Source organism: Heterocephalus glaber, unplaced genomic scaffold (assembly GCF_053883595.1).
Source record: "Heterocephalus glaber isolate CG9 unplaced genomic scaffold, H.glaber_assembly_v1.0 deba00001504, whole genome shotgun sequence".
Classification (NCBI taxonomy): domain Eukaryota; kingdom Metazoa; phylum Chordata; class Mammalia; order Rodentia; family Bathyergidae; genus Heterocephalus; species Heterocephalus glaber.
The window spans coordinates 26,360,394-26,378,194 of record NW_028258324.1 but is presented as its reverse complement, the minus strand read 5'-3'; the positions used below and the strand labels follow the sequence as shown (position 1 = coordinate 26,378,194).

Here is a 17,801-nt window from a genome sequence, read left to right as displayed (position 1 = left end):
TTATTTATACCTCTTTTGGTTATTCTTTTCTGTGGGGTGTTTAAGACCAAGTTAAAGTAAGACCTATGTCAATCAGTATGAACCTCTTGCTATCTATCAAGGTCAGTTAAGTCTCCTCAGGCATTACTTTGGAATAAATGTTTCTGTATTAATATTTAGATCTTTGATCCATTTCAATTTTAGTTTAGTGCATGGTGAAAGATATGGGTCTAGTTTTAATCTTCTGCATGTAGAAAGCCAGTTTTTCCAGTACCATTTATTGAAGAGGCTGTTTGTCTTCCAATGAAGGTGTTTGGCTCCTTTGTCAAAGATAAGGTGGCTAATTAAAAATGTATAATTGATATTTTGTAATAGGAAGTAAAGGTCTAAAGGAGCAGGGGAAAGTGAGAGGGGTAGGGGAAAGGAAAGAAGGGAAAAGAAAAAAAATATGAGAAAAGGAAAAAAATGGAAACAAAGTCTTTGCAAATAGGGAAGGGTGGAGGGGGTGAAGGGAGGGTAGGAGAAGGGGAAAAAAATAAGAACCAAGATACTCATGTAATGGTACAAGATCCCAATGATGAATGTAACTGTATTTTATACCTAAAATGTACCAATAAACTTAATAGGGAAAAAATTTAAAAAAAAAAAGGATAAGGTGGCCGAGTGTGTTTAGAGTTGTTTCTGCATCTTCTAATTTTTTCCACTGATCCTCAGGTTGTGTTGTTTTTGCCAGTCCCATACTGTTTTTATCACAGTAACTTTGTAGTATAATTTTGGAAGTATGGCCATTTTCACTATGTTGGTTCTTCCTACCCAAGAACAAAGGATATCTTTCCATTTTCTGATCTCCTTTTTCAGAATAATGTAGTTTTCCATATAAAAGTCTTTTACTTCCTTTGTTAGCTTGATTCCTAAGTATTTCTTCTTTTGAGATGCTATTGTGAAAGGGATTGTTTCCTTAATATCTCAGTGAGTTTGTTATTTTTTGTATAGGAATGCTATTGATTTTTGAGCGCTGAATTCACATCCAGCTCTGCTACTGAATTTGGTTATTAACTCTAGGAGTCTTTTGGTGGAGTTTTTGGGGACTTCTATGTGGTTTATCCTGTCATCTGCAAATAATAATAATTTAACTTCTTTCTTGCCTATCCTTATCCCTTTTCCTTCTTTCTCTTGTCTAAGAGCTCTAGCTAATGTTTCCAGAACTATATTGAATAAGAGTGCTGATAATGGACATCCTTGTCTTAATCCTAATTTTATAGTGAAAGTATTCAGTTTTTGTCCATTTAGTATGTGTGGGGTTTTTTTGGTACTGGGGATCGAACTTGGGACCTTGCACTTGTGAGGCAGGTGCCGGAACCACTGAGCTAAATCCCCGGCCCTGTCCATTTAGTATGATGTTGACTGCTTGTTTATCATAGATGGCTTTTGTCAGATTGAGATAAAGACCATCTAATGCAATTTTCTGTAGGATTTTTATCATGAATGGGTGTTGGACTTTGTCAAATGCTTCTTCTGCGTCTGTTGAAATGATCATATAGTTTTTGTCCTTGGCTCTGTTAATATGGTGTTAATATGGTTACATTTATTGATTTATATATGTTGAACCATCCCTGCATCCCTGGGAAGAATCATACCTGGTTATGGTGTATATAACCTTCTTGATGATTTGCTGTGTTCTGTTCACCAGTATCTTATTAAAGATGTTTGCATCCGTGTTCATTAGGGAGATTGGCCTGAGCTTCTCTTTTTGTTTGAGTCCTTCTCTGCTTTTGATATCAGGGTAATGCTTCCTTCCAGGAATGAATACTCCAGTGAGTATTGCTTCCCTTTCATTTTTAATTAAAGAGTTTGAGAAGTAGCAGCATTAGGTCTTCTCTAAATTTCTTGTTGAATTTAGTAGTGATTCATCAGGGCCTGGGGTTTTCTTTGTTGGTAGGTTTTAATTTTACATTTTCAATTTCATTGGCTGATACTGGTTTATTTAGAATGTCTATATCTTCTTGATTCAGTTTTGGTAATTCATATGTATCTAGGAATCTGTCCATTTCTTCTGTGTTTTCCATCTTATTAGAATACAGGTTTTCAAAATAGGTATTGATGATCTTCTGGATTTCTATAAGATCTATTGTGATTTTACCTTTTTCATTCCTAATTCCATAGATTTGAGTCTTTTCTTTCCTTTTTTTCAATAAGGTTGCCTAAGGGATGGTCAATTTTATTGAATCTTTCAAAGAACCAACCCTTCTATTTCATGTGTGACCCATTGGTTGTTCAGGAGGGTGTTATTTAATTTACACATGTTTATAAAGTTCTTGTGGTTCTTTTTCCATTGATTTCCAGTATTATTGCACTATGGTCTGATAATATGCATAGGATAATTTCAATTCCTTTGCATTTACTTAAGCATGTTCTGTGAACTGGTATGTGGTCTGTTTTGGACAATGTACCATACGGAGCTGTGTAGAAAGTGTACTCTGATGACAACTGTCTATTGAGGTCCCTCATTGTAGTTGTATTAATGCTTTTTCATGCCCATTAATATTTGTTTTATATAGCTGGATGTGCTGGTATTTAGTGCATACACACACACACACACACACACACACACACACACACACACATATATGGTTTTTTTTTTTTTTTTTTTTTTTTTTTGGCACTGGGGATTGAACTCGGGACCTTGCGTTTTTGAGGCAGATGCCGGAACCACTGAGCTAAATCCCTGGCCCTAGTGCATATATATTTATGATAGTTATCTCTTTCTCCTGGATTGGTTCCTTTACAAGGATATAGTGACCTTCTTTGTCTTTCTTAATCAGTTTTGGCTTGAAATTCACTTTGCCTACAAATAAAATAGCTACCCCTGCTTTTTTCCAGGTTCTTGTTGCTTGGAATATTGTTTTGCAGCCTTTGACTTTGAATCTATGAATTTCCTTTTGAATTACATTTGTTTCTTGTATGCAGCATATTGTTGGTTCTTGGTTTTTTTTTTGTTTTGTTCTTTTGTTTTTGTTTTTGTTTTTGTTTTGAGACAGGGTCTCACTTTGCAATTCAGGCTGGCCTTGAACTCATGGCAATCCTCCTGCCTCAGCCTTCTGAGTACTGGGATTACAGGCATATGCTGCTGCAACTAGCTGGATCTTGCTTCTTTTTTTTTTTTTTTTTTTGCTGCAAAAGGCTTTATTTTCTTTTGGTCCAAGACTTGGAAGGGGGCTCCAGAGAGGTGAAAAAGCTGCCTACAAAGCTGCCTACTGGCTGGAGGGAGAGGGTTAGGCCAAAGCCCTGATGCCGAGTGAGCAGGAGCCCCTCAAAGGCCACCAGGCTCCGGGACCTCCTAGTCATGTTTGAGGGTGAGCCTTTTGAAGAAGTACTCTCCCATCCCAGCCTGGGGGCCAGGCAGCATGCGGACATTAGTGAGGTGGTCGCCTGTCTTCTTGATGAGCTTCACCTCCCCATCCAGGAAGTGGTTCTCCAGGAAATCACAGAGATGGGGGTCTGTCTTGGCAGAGCCTAAGTCATGAAGTGGATCTTGCTTCTTGATCCATTCTGCCAGTCTATTTCTTTTGATTGGTGAAATGAGGCCATTTACATTGATGCATATAAATGATACGTATTGATTTATCCTTGTCATTTTATTTTCCTGTTGTTGGTGCCCCCCCCACACCCACACCATCTAATTGCTTGCCTTGCCTTGTGGATTCATTTTGTTGGTGTTCATGGAATTATAGTCCTTGTTATCTCTTTCTTGAATATCTTTCAGAACATTTTGGAGTGCTAGTTTTGTGGTCATGAATTTCTTCAGGTGTTTTTTGTCATGGAAGTGTCTTGTTTCTCCATCAATTTTGAAAGATAGTTTTGCAGGACATATCAATCTGGGTTGGAAGTTGTTTTCTTTTAGGAGTTGAAATATTTCACTCCAATCTTTCCTTTACTTGAGGGTTTGTGTTCAAAAGTCTCCTGCAATTCTGATGGGCTTTTTTTTTTTATAGGTGGTTTGTTTCTTTTCTCTAACAGCTTTTAATATTCTGTACTTATGTTGACTTTCTGGAATCTTGATTTCTATATGTCTTGGGGAAGATTTTTCTTTTGCATTTATGAGAAGTTTTATAGCTTGCATGAACAAAAAAGTATAAAAATTTAAGGCATAATGAATAACTATATACACATTACAAACTGGCTACTATCAGACAAGTGGTGAAAATAAAATTCAAAAAACATAAAACCTCCATAAGTCACTGTCTTCTACAATCAGAAAGGTTTCTAGGTAAACTCTTAGCTAGTAGAACCTCTGGTTAATAACTAAATAGCTGAGTTAAAGGTGCTTTCTCAAAGTTAAAAACAAATGGAAAGAATTTGGGCTAGCGTGCTTTATAGCTGTTAATAAAGTATAATTTATGGTGACATTAATTACATTATCTCAAGATTAATTGTTAAGCACTAAATTATATAGTTTATACTCATGAATAAAAAGATGACCACATACTATGAACAACCATAGCATGAATCCACATAACTAAAGACTCCAAATAAAAGTTCATCTGGGCTGGGGATTTAGCTCAGTGGTTTCGCCGACTGCTGTGCAAGCACAAGGACCCAAGTTTGATCCCTGGTACCAAAAAAAAAAAATTCATCTTTCCTAAATTCTTCAAATTTCAGTTAAAGAACTTAGTTTGAAGAACTTCAGCTTTCAATTTTATCTTTCAATTGTCAGTTGAAAAACTTCAGTTTCAGTTAAAAATTTAATTTATGTTTATTGACAGTAGACTTTCATAATAGGCCCACTGTGTGTATTTTAAGTTTCTTTTAAGCTGTATTTTACAGGAAGATTTTTTTTTGATCATGGCTAATTGGAGTTCTATATGCCTCACTTATCTGTATATCAAATTCTTTTTCCCTGCTTGGGAAGTTTTGTGGTAATACTTCTGTAAACAAGTTTTTTATGTCATTTATCCTAACTCTTGCTTTTTCATTGACTCTGATTAATCTTATGTTATTCTTCTTTGCATCATCTATCAGCTGTTGCAGCTGTTGGACTGACTTTTCATAGTCTCTTGCTCTTTTAAAGAAATCTTTCTTTTCATGATTGCTAACCATAAACCTGTCTTCTATATATGTGATATTCTGTCCTCACACTGGCACATTGTGCTACATATACTTTCAATGGAATTTTTAATCTCCTGAATATCTTTTTTAATGTTTCATAGATTCCATTTCTTTCCTATGTTGGTCACTCATGGTTTCCATCATTTTCCTAAACTTCTCCATCTTTTAATCTGTATCTGCTCTAGAGTTACTAGCCACATTTTTCATTCTGGTTACCATCTCTGTAGTTATCTGAGAAAATATTTCTGATCTGATTTTTTTTCCCTGTAGCCTCATTCATCTGCTTTGTTTATTCCACTGTTACCACTTGAGAGTCCAGGTGGGTGGATTTTGAATTGTTCCACCCTATTGACTACTGGGTTTGCCTTTGGTGAGCTGGAAGTTTGGGTTTTCATCTTGCTTAAATGTCTTCTCATTTATTTGTTTGTTTGTTTTTTCTGTGTGTGTTTGTTTTTATACTAGGAATCAAACTCAGGACCTTGTGCTTGCCGAGCAGGCACAGTGCTACTGAGCTAAATCCCCAGCCCTTATGTTTTTAGTTTAATTCCTGGGTTGATGCATATAAATTGCTATGGCAAGTAGATTTATTGCTAGTATCTAGAACCCTTAGGAAAAGACTGCTTCTCAAAGATGTCTTCATGTGTAGCTGGCTTTTGGGTCTTGAGTCTGTTGCAACATCCTACCTCTTCAATTTTTTTTTTTTTTTTGGTACCAGTGATTGAACTCAGGATCTTGTGCTTTCAAGACAGGCTCGGTGCCACTGACTGAGCTAAATCCCTGGTGTACCTCTTCAGTTTAATTGGGGATGATAAGTTGCTGCTGATTCGGCCTAGCCTTGGTTCTTTAGCACCAACCTATAATATTGTTTATGACCCTTAGGCAGTCTCAGTCTTGGCATTCTAGAAAGAACAATTGATTTGAACAATTATACCACCTTGGCTAAAGTAGTACAATCATCAATAACAATAGCATCAAATACAACCTAGAAAATGACAAACTGTGGTAACTATTAATTTGCCACCTTTAACCATATGATTAGATTTGTGGTTATATAACAAAATCTAAAACAAACCATAAAACTGTATATAATAAATATGCCCTCAGTACGGTGATCTTGCCTTTAGGGGAGAAAGTTTAAAAGGAGTTAGGGGGAAAGAAATACAGAAATAGCAGAAAGGATAGAGAGCAAAGGAACATTATGCAAACTTTGTGAAACTGGTGAAGATGGGAGAAAGAGAAGGAAGAAATAAAAACAAGAAGAGACAACAACAAAAAACTAGAAATAGTGTTCACACTTACATAAAAAGAGGAACAAACAATCAAGAACAAAAAAAAGAGAGAGAGAAGAAGAAAATAAGAGAAGAAAGAAAAAAGTCCAATTCAAGGCATGTGTCTATTGTCACTGGTGGACAGAGTGGGCAGACAGAGTCCAGATCTGTGTTGATTAATCCCAACAAGTCATAGATTTATACAGCGGGGTAGTGGATAATCCCAGGAAGCCTACATCTTTAGTTCTGAAGCTCAGGATGGTTTCTGGCTGTTAGGCTGGAACCTGTTTTATTCAGCCTGCAACACTTTGTGTGCTTCCCACAGGTCCAAACTTGGCTCCTTGACAACTTAAACGTGGTTCTGCCTCACAGTGATGGAGCCAGCCCACAGCTGCTCTCATTTCTGAGCTCAGTTGGCCCCTCTCCAAGATGGCTATCAGCCAGTCACTCTCTCCTGGGAGACATCTGAACTTGAATAACTCATCAGCTACAACAGTCCACTTTGCCCATTGTGTTCCACCCACAGGTTTCTATGTAGAGGCCTTGGGTTGCCAGTAGTCACTGTGCATGTGCAGCTTCAAGCTGCTCCTCCCACTCTGCAAGCTGGGGCTTAGGGAGAGAGGCCCATTTGCCACCTCCTTCATTGATGTCTCTCTTTGCTCTCCCCATGGGCTTCAGTTCTTGCTTGGATACTTGCTGGGTCCCATAGATCCACTTCCCTCTTTCTTCCCTTTCTCACGTTGCTATATTCCAGTGTCTGGACACAAAATCTTGGAGAGGCTGTTTCTTTGCTCTTCACCACTCCACCATCTTTCTAGAAATCTCTCTTTATTTTAATGTGTAAGAATCTTTTATCTAGGTCAGTAGTGTCCCCCCTCCTTTCTGCCACAGGGTTGTGCTAAGTTGCTCAGATGTGACTCAAACTTGCCATTGTTCTGTCTCAGCCTCCCAAAATGCACCTGGGTACTATTCCTATATCTATCTTAGTGTATTAAAATTAGATAATGAACACTTGTAAATTTTCTTAATGTGAAATTTAGAAATTACAAGACCTCTTCTTTGATAGGTATTAGGAACCATGAAAAATGTTTGCAGTTACAATATTCTCTCCCCAAATACTCACCAAACTAAAGTCCCTGAGTAGCACAATAGATGAACACTTTGTGAAGTTGTATATAGAAAGATGTGCAAGTAATAATAACTAGTAAATAAATGTGTCCATAATTTGATAATATATTTGTAACCAGCGAAACAATGGTTATACTCTATATGAACACATGCAAAACTATTGTAGCATTCTAATTTTATACAGCAGGCAAAATTGTTTATGCTATGATTATAATTTTGTTTTTCAGGTTTTTTATTCTTTTGAGCCGTGTCTTGCTCTGTAATCTAAGCCATCCTTGAACTCCCAATGTATCCCAGGCTTACCTCGAACTCTGTCTCAGCCTCCCCAGTACTAGAATCACAAATCTCCACCATTGCACCCAGCTCCATCTGCATATTTCTAAACCCTAGCAAAGTGCATTATAGGTCATAGGTGTACTATTCTGTAGAATAAATTTATTCAGTAAATCAATTGTATATTTTTAAATGTTAACAGTGATTGTACTTAGGCCTTTGAATTATGGGTGATTCTCCCTATTTTTTCTGCACTGTGATCAGGAGAAACACTTTGTACTTCTAGCTTTTTATGATGGGAGAGGAGAATGTGTTGGGATGAAGGCTTCAGGCCCAGCGTATTATACAGGTGAAGCCAGGAATCCTCCGGCCTCTGTAGTTGACTGAGTTGGCCTGTGACTGACAAATCATTCACTCATCTCTAAGGCCGGTTTTTCTCCTAGTGTGGGCCAGGTTAGCAGTTGGATCCCTTCCAGCATATGTTAAATGCACATTCTCAGAATATGGCAACCTATTTGCTCCCAGGCAGGCATTCTGCTCAGTGCCACCCACCCCCGCCAACCTATGTCACAAGATGGTGAGTGGGGTCTGGGAAAGGTGTGCCATTTCCAAGTGCCCCAAACAAGTCTGAGCACCAGCCAGATGTGGGAACACCATGAGAATTGTATATTTTAGCAGAGTGATTGGAGAATCCATTATAATAGCATGAAAACCCACTCAGATATCCAGTCTGTAACTTACCTGGAAAGAACTTGGAATATGCTCACGCATGTTATGACTGGACTTTTTGTCTGAGATGCACATTTTTTTAACCGTTATTTAGATTTATTCATAACCATAAACTTAACTCTGCAATCGAGCTGTGTTTGGAGGGGAGCAAGGGAAATATGGAACCCAAAGAACTGCAGTGAGAGCAGAGATGCTGGGATGCTGCGAGTGGATGGGGCGGAGGGTGCTCTTCTGCACTAGAGGAATGGTCTGGTGGTCGCGATACACCCAAGTCAAACACATCAGAGCTGCCCACAGTCAGTGACGGTGACCTTCTTGCTGGTCTTGCCGTTCCTGGACCCGAAGCGCTTCATGGCCTCCACGATGTTCATGCCCTCTTTCACCTTCCCGAACACCACGTGCTTGCCATCCAACCATTCAGTCTTGGCAGTGCAGATGAAAAACTGGGAGCCATTTGTGTTTGGTCCAGCATTCGCCATGGACAAGATGCTAGGACCTGTGTGCTTCAGGATGAACTTCTCGTCATCGAATTTCTCCCCGTAGATAGACTTACCACCAGTCCCACTGTGGCGTGTAAAGTCACCACCCTGACACATAAATCCTGGAATAATTCTATGAAAGCAGGAACCCTTATAACCAAATCCTTTCTCTCCAGTGCTCAGAGCACAAAAGTTTTCTGCTGTCTTTGGAACTTTGTCTGCAAACAGCTCAAAGGAGACGCGGCCCAAAGGCTCGCCATCGGCGGCGATATCGAAGAACACGGTGGGGTTGACCATGGTTGACAGCGAACAGCCACAGGGGGAACAGCGGCGTCTGCTGCACAGTTTTTTTTGGCTCTGGCTTTTGTCATTTTGGAACTTGATGTTAGACACACAGGAACATTGGGTGACTGAGCACTGATGCCACATTCCAGAGAGTTCTGACCCCAATCATACCAAGGAGAGCTCACAAACCAGGGTTAAATGTATTGTTCAGGATCCACATGATTGAATAGTATGGTGGAAATTCACTGGGTTGGTGTGTAAACTTTGGTTTCCACAATTCTCTCCCGGAGGGGCCTGTGAGCCAAGAAAGGAGGTAAAAGATACAGCAAACTTTGTTTTAGCCCCTTCTTTGTTGGACCTCATTCATTGATTCATTCATTCATAATGGAGTCTAATCTCTTTGCCAAGCTGTGGATCTCTGTTGGGAGTTTTAAAAATACTTTGGCAGTTTTAGTACTATCTTCTGGCTGACTTCCAGCAGCCCTCGAGAGCATCCCTGCTGTGGGGCATTTCAACCGGTTCCAGTTGGAGAGGCCCTGTCCAGGCCATAGGATTCTAGGAGGGCCTGTCTTTTGGCCACTTGTTCCAAACTGCTAAATGTTGTGTGACACTTTGGCACTTCTCTTTGATTCCAGCTCAGGGGCCTTTGGTGATGCTGCCCCTGCCTGTGTGTGATCACCACCTTCCCACCTGGATATCAACTGATTGATTTCTTCTTCCTTTCTGGATGTCTAAATTTATTCCCTGGGAGTTCTGCAGTTGCTGATGGTCAAGGACAGCTATTCTTCCATGCTTTCCTCTGAATAGTTATCCTTGAAGAAGTCAGCAAAATCATACCATCCGAGAGGCCAGGAAATTAAAAGCCCTGATAGTCTTTCCTCTGAAGTGCTGTAGAAGGAAAATCACCTCTTTTTTCTTGGTTAAAGAAAAAATAAAAGCTCGAGAAAATAAGATTTTAAACATACAGTATTTGAGGCAGCAAGGTTCAAGAACATTACCCAGCCTCTAATATTGTATAATTAGTATTTATTTAGTCATTGTAAACAATGCTATTCAGAAGAAAAATGAGAGAGAGAGCCACTATAATTTTACCATTCAAAATCGTGCTTACAATTTCTCATGTATTTGTTTTGTCTTTTTTCAATAGAAACATAAGAAATTTGGAAAATCCTCTGCTTTTTTTGTGGCCTGATTTTCAAGTTAACCTATCCAATAAATTATATATATATATATATATGTATATTTTTGTTTGTTTATTTTTTCATTCATTTATTTATTTTTCTTGTACTGGAGAATGAACTTGGGCCTTCTCACTGGCTGTATTCCCAGCCCAGGGTCTCACCCAGTTGCCAAGGCTGGCTCCAACTTGGGATCCTCCTATCTTAATCTCCCAGAGTGCTGGGATTACATGTGTGCACCACTGTAGTGGCTCTCTAATGCTTTTTGTTGAATTTTTCAAATTATTATTATAAAAGCAGCAGAAACCTATGGCAAAAAATTCAGTTTCAGAGAGTATTCAGGGATAATAAGTCTCCTTGCCTCAGTGACCCCAGCCTTCTCCACCCCACATACACCACTGCTAGCAGCCTTCTGAGTATTCTCCTGGAGGTCCTCTATGTGCATATGCATGCTTGGTTAGATTTATATTACCAGATTGGTGTATATATATATATATATTTATATTACCATCTGGTATATATATATATATATACTTTGAAACTTAACATATCTTAAAGTGCTTTCTAAATTAGTACTGATAAAGATTTATTCATTACTTGTTAATAATGTGTAATATTCTACTGTATTAATGTATCACATTTTTTAAACCAGTCTCCAATCCTGAGCATTTAGTTATATTCTCTGATTGTACACTATTATTAAACAATGCTACAGTGCTCATTTTTGCACATAAATCCTTGTATTGTATGCTATTTATGTACAGGATAATTTTTCAGAAGTAGAATTAATTCTTAGATCAGAGTATATGCATTTCAAGGCTTAATAGATTTTATTTCTTTCCTAAAAGGTCACACCAATTTGCATTCCTACCAGTAAAGTGCTTCTTTCCCCATACCTTCACCAATTGTATCTATTATCGAAATTTTTAGTCTTTACAATTCTGATACAAAATAAATTCACTGTTTTAATTTTTTTAAGTTACAAATGGACCTGGGCATTATATATATATATATATATATATACACACAGACACACACACACACACACACATATATATGAATATATATGTATATATATGATGTGAATATATATGTACATATTAATAGCTGTATAATTTTTTTCTTTCTTTTTTTTTTCTTTTTATTGTGTTTTTGAGACAGGGTCTTGCTGTGTAGTTCAGGCTGGCCTTGAACTCACTATTTAGCCAATGGTGGCCTCAAACTCATGGCAATCTTCCTCTCTCAGCCTCCTGAGTGCTGGAATTACTGGTGTGCACCACCACACTGGACACTTTTTTGTGTGTGTGTTCATTATTTAGACAGTTCTTCTGTTGAGAAACATGGAGATCGATTCTCTTTTTTTACCATTATAGATAATATTACAATACATGTTTTCTTTTTCCTTTTCTTTTCTTTTCTTGGTACTGAGGATTAAACTCAGGACCTTGCACTTGTCAGGCAGGCATGGTGCCACTGAGCTACATCCTCAGCCCTATTCTTTTTTTTTCATTTAGTTTATTACATTTTAGGTATACAATACAGTTACATTCATCATTGGGATCTTGTACCTTTACATGAGTATCTTGGTTCTTATTTTTTCCCCATTCCCTGCCCTCCCTTCACCCCCTCCACCCCTCCCTATTTACAAAGACTATTTCCATGTTTCTCCTTTTCTCATATTTTTTCTTTTCCCTTCTTTCCTCTTCCCCTATTCCTTTAAACATTTTCTTCCTATTAGCTCTATTCTTATATATTTGTGTGCCTATCTTTGATTTCTTCCTTTTATAGTTTCTTTGGAATATTTATTTGTGAATAAAGTAGAAAAATTCTTTTAAAAAATACAACTTTGACACAGTTTGCTTTTATCACACGAAACATGGAGTTGTCTGAAGAGCCACTGTGTCGGGGAGGGGATGTATTTGGGGTGCTCCTTTTTTTTTTTAAAGATGATTTAACATGGCCACAAGTGTACCGTAAACCAGGCACCTGGCTTTCCCAGTGGCTGTTCTCAACTTGTCTGTCCATATGTTTTTGACTAAGCCATAAATGGAAGTTTCATTGGGACGTATTTTGCTTTCCAGTACATGTCATGCATTTCATTCCATATTATTTTCGTCTTTTTCCTTTTCAGTATTCTGTTTCTCAGACACCAGTGAAGAGTGAATTGTGAGTTTTGAGTTTTGCCAAGACTTAAATATTTGCAGAGCTGGAAAGAAATAAAATAGGAAAAAGAAAAGAAAAGTGAATGTGGCTGATTTAGTCCTGGCTCCCAAGGCTCTGATTTAGCTGCTTCAAAGCTCTCTCTTCAAATATCAACAAAAATATTCTTCTGTTTCCATTACTGTCCACTGCTATAGTGCCCGAATTAGAGAATTACAACTTCTAGTGAAATGGAAGTGGATCATTCCATCCTAACAAAGAAATCCCCCCCCCACCCGGGGGAGTATATTCTGGTGTTTTTGGACACCTTCTCTGTGTCACTTGCGTTGTTTTTCTGTTTCTGCTCCCTGTGATACCTCAAAGAACTCCTGCTCCTCTGGAGAACTGTCTTCTCAGATCCCCAGCATGTCTGGTTTGCTTCTGCATCCTCTCTTTGTGCCTGGTTTCCTTTCAAGTGCACAATGTATTTTTCCAGTGATCTGAAGGAACCTCAGTGTCCATAGTATATTAAAATAGGATGGCTTTGGCTCAAGATATTCCTCCTTGCATATGCTCACATGGTCTGCCCTTCTTGGTTTCTTTTTCCTCCTATCAAGAAGGTCCAAGAGGATTGGTGTCCTCAGCTCTGACTCTGCAAATTAAAGACCTTTTACTCCACATCTTGAGCCTTACAATCAACTCGCTGGTGCCTCATGTTCCTCCTCAGATGAGCTGTAATTTCCTGTCCTGGTGGGGTAGCTGTCCACTTCTGAAAGACCTTGCCAACTAGTCCTGTAGGGTCATTCTTTATCCTGTTTTCCTAAACTCTGTGTAAAATGATGGGAATTATTTAAATAACAGTTGGGCTGGGGCTAGAGGTGGGAGGAATGGTGGTGTGAGGCATCAGCATACAGTAGCACAGCCAGGATTCAGTCCCTTCCAAAACCCAGGCAGTCACATTATCAAAACCATTATTTAATAAGGGTTTCTTCAATGATCAGTAGTGCTACAATGGCCATATGTGATAGTTTCTGGGGATCCTGCTGTGGAGAATTCTCAAACTCCAGGGAACTTGAAGTGTGTGTGTGTTATACAGGTTTTGTTTTAAAATATGTTTTCAAGTATAGTACAAGGAATTCCTATATATTTTTTGCCCAGATTTTCTTTGTTATTTGTTTATAATGCTACATTTGCTTATTTCTATCACTATGTATACTTCTTTTTTCTTGAAGCATTGTAGATGAAATTGAAGACATCATGTTCTTTTATCCCTAAGTACTTCATATTATATTTTCTAAAAGGACATTTTCTCCCTGGGCATGGTGGCACACGCCTGTCATCCCAGCAGTTGGGAAGCTGAGGCAGGAGGATTGCCATGAGTTCCAGGCCAGCCTGGGTTACATAGTGTGTTCAAGGCCAGGCTGAACTAGACAGCGAGACCCTGTTTCCAGAAAAAAAAAAAAGGACATAGTCTTACATAAGCATAGTACAGGACTCAAAACCTGCAAAATTTAACATTAGTACAATACTGTTATCTAATACTCAGCCCATATTTGGAAATCTTTATTTGTCCTGGTAATGCTATTTTTGTTTGTGCTCCAAGATCTAATTGAAGATCATGCATTACATTTAGTTGTCCTCTTATTTTGAATTTTGCTTGCTCCCTCAATCCCTCTCTCACTCTCTGTCATGCTGGAGCCTTGAAATTTGAAGATTGTAGACTAATTATTTTGTAGGCTGTTCTTTTTTTTTTTGGTACCAGGGATCGAACTTGGGTCCTTGTGCTTTCGAAGCAGGGGGCAGAACCACTGAGCTAAATCCCTGGCCTGTGTAGGCTATTTTATTTTATTTTATTTTATTTATTTATTTTAGTACAGGGCATTTAGACTGAGCTACATCCCCAGCCCTATTTTAGTTTTTTTTATCAGATAGGATCTTGCTAAGTGATTCTCCTGCCTCATTTCCCCAGAGTGCTGGATTTACAGATGTACACTGCCACGCCTGGCCTAGACTATTCTTCAAGTTGGATTTGTCTGGCATTTCCTCCTGATTTAGACTTAGGTCATACATTTTGGGAGGAATGCCCCAGAAGTGATGTTATGTGCTTCTTGCTGTGTCATATCAGGAGACTTTCAGGGTTGACTTGTCCCAGTGTTGGAGACATTAGCTTTGATCACTTGGTTAGAGAAGGAAGTGCACGGTTTGTGTGGGTCAAATGGTTCCTCTAATGAATGTATTCTGTAATGATAATGACGTATGAGGAAAAGCTTTCTGGTCTACCAAGTCTGTATAAGGCTTAGTCTAAAGTCATGTAAATCCTTCCTCTTAGAATCACTAGCAAGACCATTTCCAGCTTGCTCATTTAAGCTTTACACATCATTTTTTTGACAAACAATATATTTGTGTGGCTGTGTACACAGATAGTTTAAAAATGAAACTGTGATACTTCCGTCCACTTATTCCTTGTTCTTGTCTTTTATAAACTGTAATAATCAAAAGAATTAAATAATTAATTTGGAGTAAAGAGAGATTTTGACTGAGAGAACAATAGAGCCAGGGAGAAGAATGCATACTAATAGGCCCTGTGTATCTTCTAGATGCACTTTTAGACTGGGCTCTGAGGTTTGCAGGGTTTTTGCGTGAGGCACAATATGTGCAGATATGGGTCAAATCATTTAGGAGGTCATTGCTCATATGGTGTTGAGAGAAATGTAGTTTTTCTGTATAAAGAGACCTGAGCTGTAAGTTCTCATAAGTCATTTAGACACTGTGACCCGGGGAACAGTGACTACAAAGAATATCTCAGCACTGAACACCAGTCCCAACACTGGGTGATGGCTTGATCTCAGCACCAGCTGGTAATTGCTGAAGACAAAACAAGTGTACACCACATACCCGGTTTAATCCAAGAATAAAATTAGGAAAATGCAGAGTTGTAGTTCTTCTGTTGTGTATTTTGTTGTTGCGAACAGAACTCTCTTTGGCACACCCTACCAAATAAAATTTAGAGCTACAGCCTTTTGTTTTGCTTTGCTTGGGACCAGAATCTTCTTGTGTAAATCTTTTTTTTTTTTTTGGTTACCAGGGATCGAACTCTGGTCCTTGCACTTGCACAGCAGGCGGCGAAACCACTGAGCTAAATCCCCGGCCCTAAATCTTTAAAAGCAGAGCTGCTTTGGTTTCTACTTCCTGCCACCCCTGCCCAAACCTTACTCTTTTTCTCCCCAAAGATGGCCTTGAACCACTCCACAGGGCTGAGAAACAGCTGTTCACCAACCCTGATCCTAACTAGCGGCTCTTCCTTCATGCTCCCTAACTTCACTGTGTACCCCAGAGTCTGTCCATCTCTCCCCCCTTTTTTCAGTTTTTAATTTTACCATAACATATAAGATAACCCAGCACTTTCCTGTGTAGTCCAAGCAGTGTGCCGGAAGGAGTTTTCTGTCTCTCTGGAATAGAGGCCAACCACAGTGGTCCCCACAGCCAGCCAGGCCCCGTGGGACCTTCTTCCTCCCTCTTTGCTCCTCTGCCACATGGGCTGGCGTTTTTTGGTACACGTACCTTAAGCACACACAGGTCAGCACTTTCCCACCCTGAAGCCTTTGCACTTGCTGTCCCTTACCCTAGGATGTCCTCCACCCTGATGTTCATGCCCAGATTATTTAAGATCACATATTTCAGAGGCCTTCCTACCTTCCCTGCTCTACACATCTACTCATTTGTTTGCCCAAAGCTCTTTTTTGCTGAAATTATACTATTGGTTTGCTTTTTCATGTCTTTAGTAATTTTCTGAGGAGCAAGGACCTTGCCATCTTGCCCATCACTGTCTCTGGTATCAAATACCAGGGGAAATGAATAGTTCAGAGAGTAGTAGAGCACTTGAAAGAAAATTATCAGTGTAGTTCTATCATCCACATACCACCACTATTAATATTCTGAGACTATTTCATTTCAAAGGCAGTTAACTTTGAAGGAGTCGCTAGAGATCCTATAAGATCTATGGGGACAGTCCTCATGAAATATATACATCTACAAATTCTCAAAATTTGGTACAGAGTTTTACCAGATTTCTTAATCCCACTACCCTTGGTTAACTCTTGTTTACTTTATTCTGAGTGGTCTTGGTCCAGTGCAAAACACCCACATGGCATTATTATCCTTATTAATTTGATTGCTGGAAAATAGCTCTGAATTTGCATTTCTGTGATTCCTTGTGAAGCGGATCATTTTTCACATTTGATTACTAATTGCAAGTTCTCTCTTAAATCCTTTGACTAGCTTTTGGAGTCTTAGTGTCTATTATAGGATCTCTTTAAGTGATAAAAATGTTTACTAAAATGGAATGTTATAGAAAGAAAACAGATTAAAAGCTAGCAGCTCATGCTGGAAACTTCCTCTGCTCCTTGTGGAACACAGCTGTAGATTCATTTTCTGTTATTTAGTTTGGGTTACTATGCTTTGCACCTGGAGTAGTTTAAAAATCATTCAGCAAATCTAACCAATAAAAAGCTACCATAAACTCTCTCCCAGCTAATGAAAATAAATGCATGAATCAGAGTTTCCATATCCTGCCGGGATAAAAGTATACCTATTGTCTGAAGATAATGTAATAGTTTTGGTGATGCTGCTGTGGAGTGGCCATGGAATTAAATTCAGTGTCACAAAGATAATTTTGTGAACCAGCAAATGAAGCCCCCAGTTTCCATGTTTTTCTAAGTTAGGCCACTGTATGCTGAGTTTACCTGCTCCATAGGATGTGCTTCCTGCCGCAGGCTTCCCCCAACCCCCTATTTTTCTTGTTTTTTGAGACAGCCTCACTATGCAGTCCAGATTGGCCTGGAACTCACTATGTAGCCCAGGCTGACCTCAAACTCAATCCTCCTGCCTCACCCTCCCAAGTGCTGGGATTACAGGCATGTGCCACTGTTCCTGGCCACAGTCCACTTTTGATAAGTCTTGAGATAGCCCTGTAATTCTGCTGCTGTTTTAGATGGAAGAAAGATGGTTTCTTTACAGTGAAAGAATGCAGAAGAAGCTGGGTGTGGTGATATATGTCTATTCACCACACTTGGAAGGCCGAGGCAGGAAGATTGCCACAAGTTTGAGGCTGGCCTGAGCAATATAGTGAGTTCAAGGCCAGCCTGAACTACATAGGGAAACTGTCTCAAAAAACCATAAAGATATGCGTGTTTTCTAAATTTTTCTGGATATGTTCTAACAAGGGGAATCTATGTCTA

General features: G+C 39.0%; 1 protein-coding gene and 1 pseudogene across 4 annotated transcripts in view; one reads left to right on the top strand and one right to left on the bottom strand.

Annotated features, from left to right (window-relative positions):
* Window positions 1-17,801, top strand: part of Wwtr1 (WW domain containing transcription regulator 1) — a 152,120-nt gene that overhangs the window by 102,847 nt on the left and 31,472 nt on the right. The gene's annotated exons all lie outside the window — the stretch shown is intronic.
* Window positions 8,750-9,301, bottom strand: LOC101722580 (peptidyl-prolyl cis-trans isomerase A pseudogene; annotated as a pseudogene).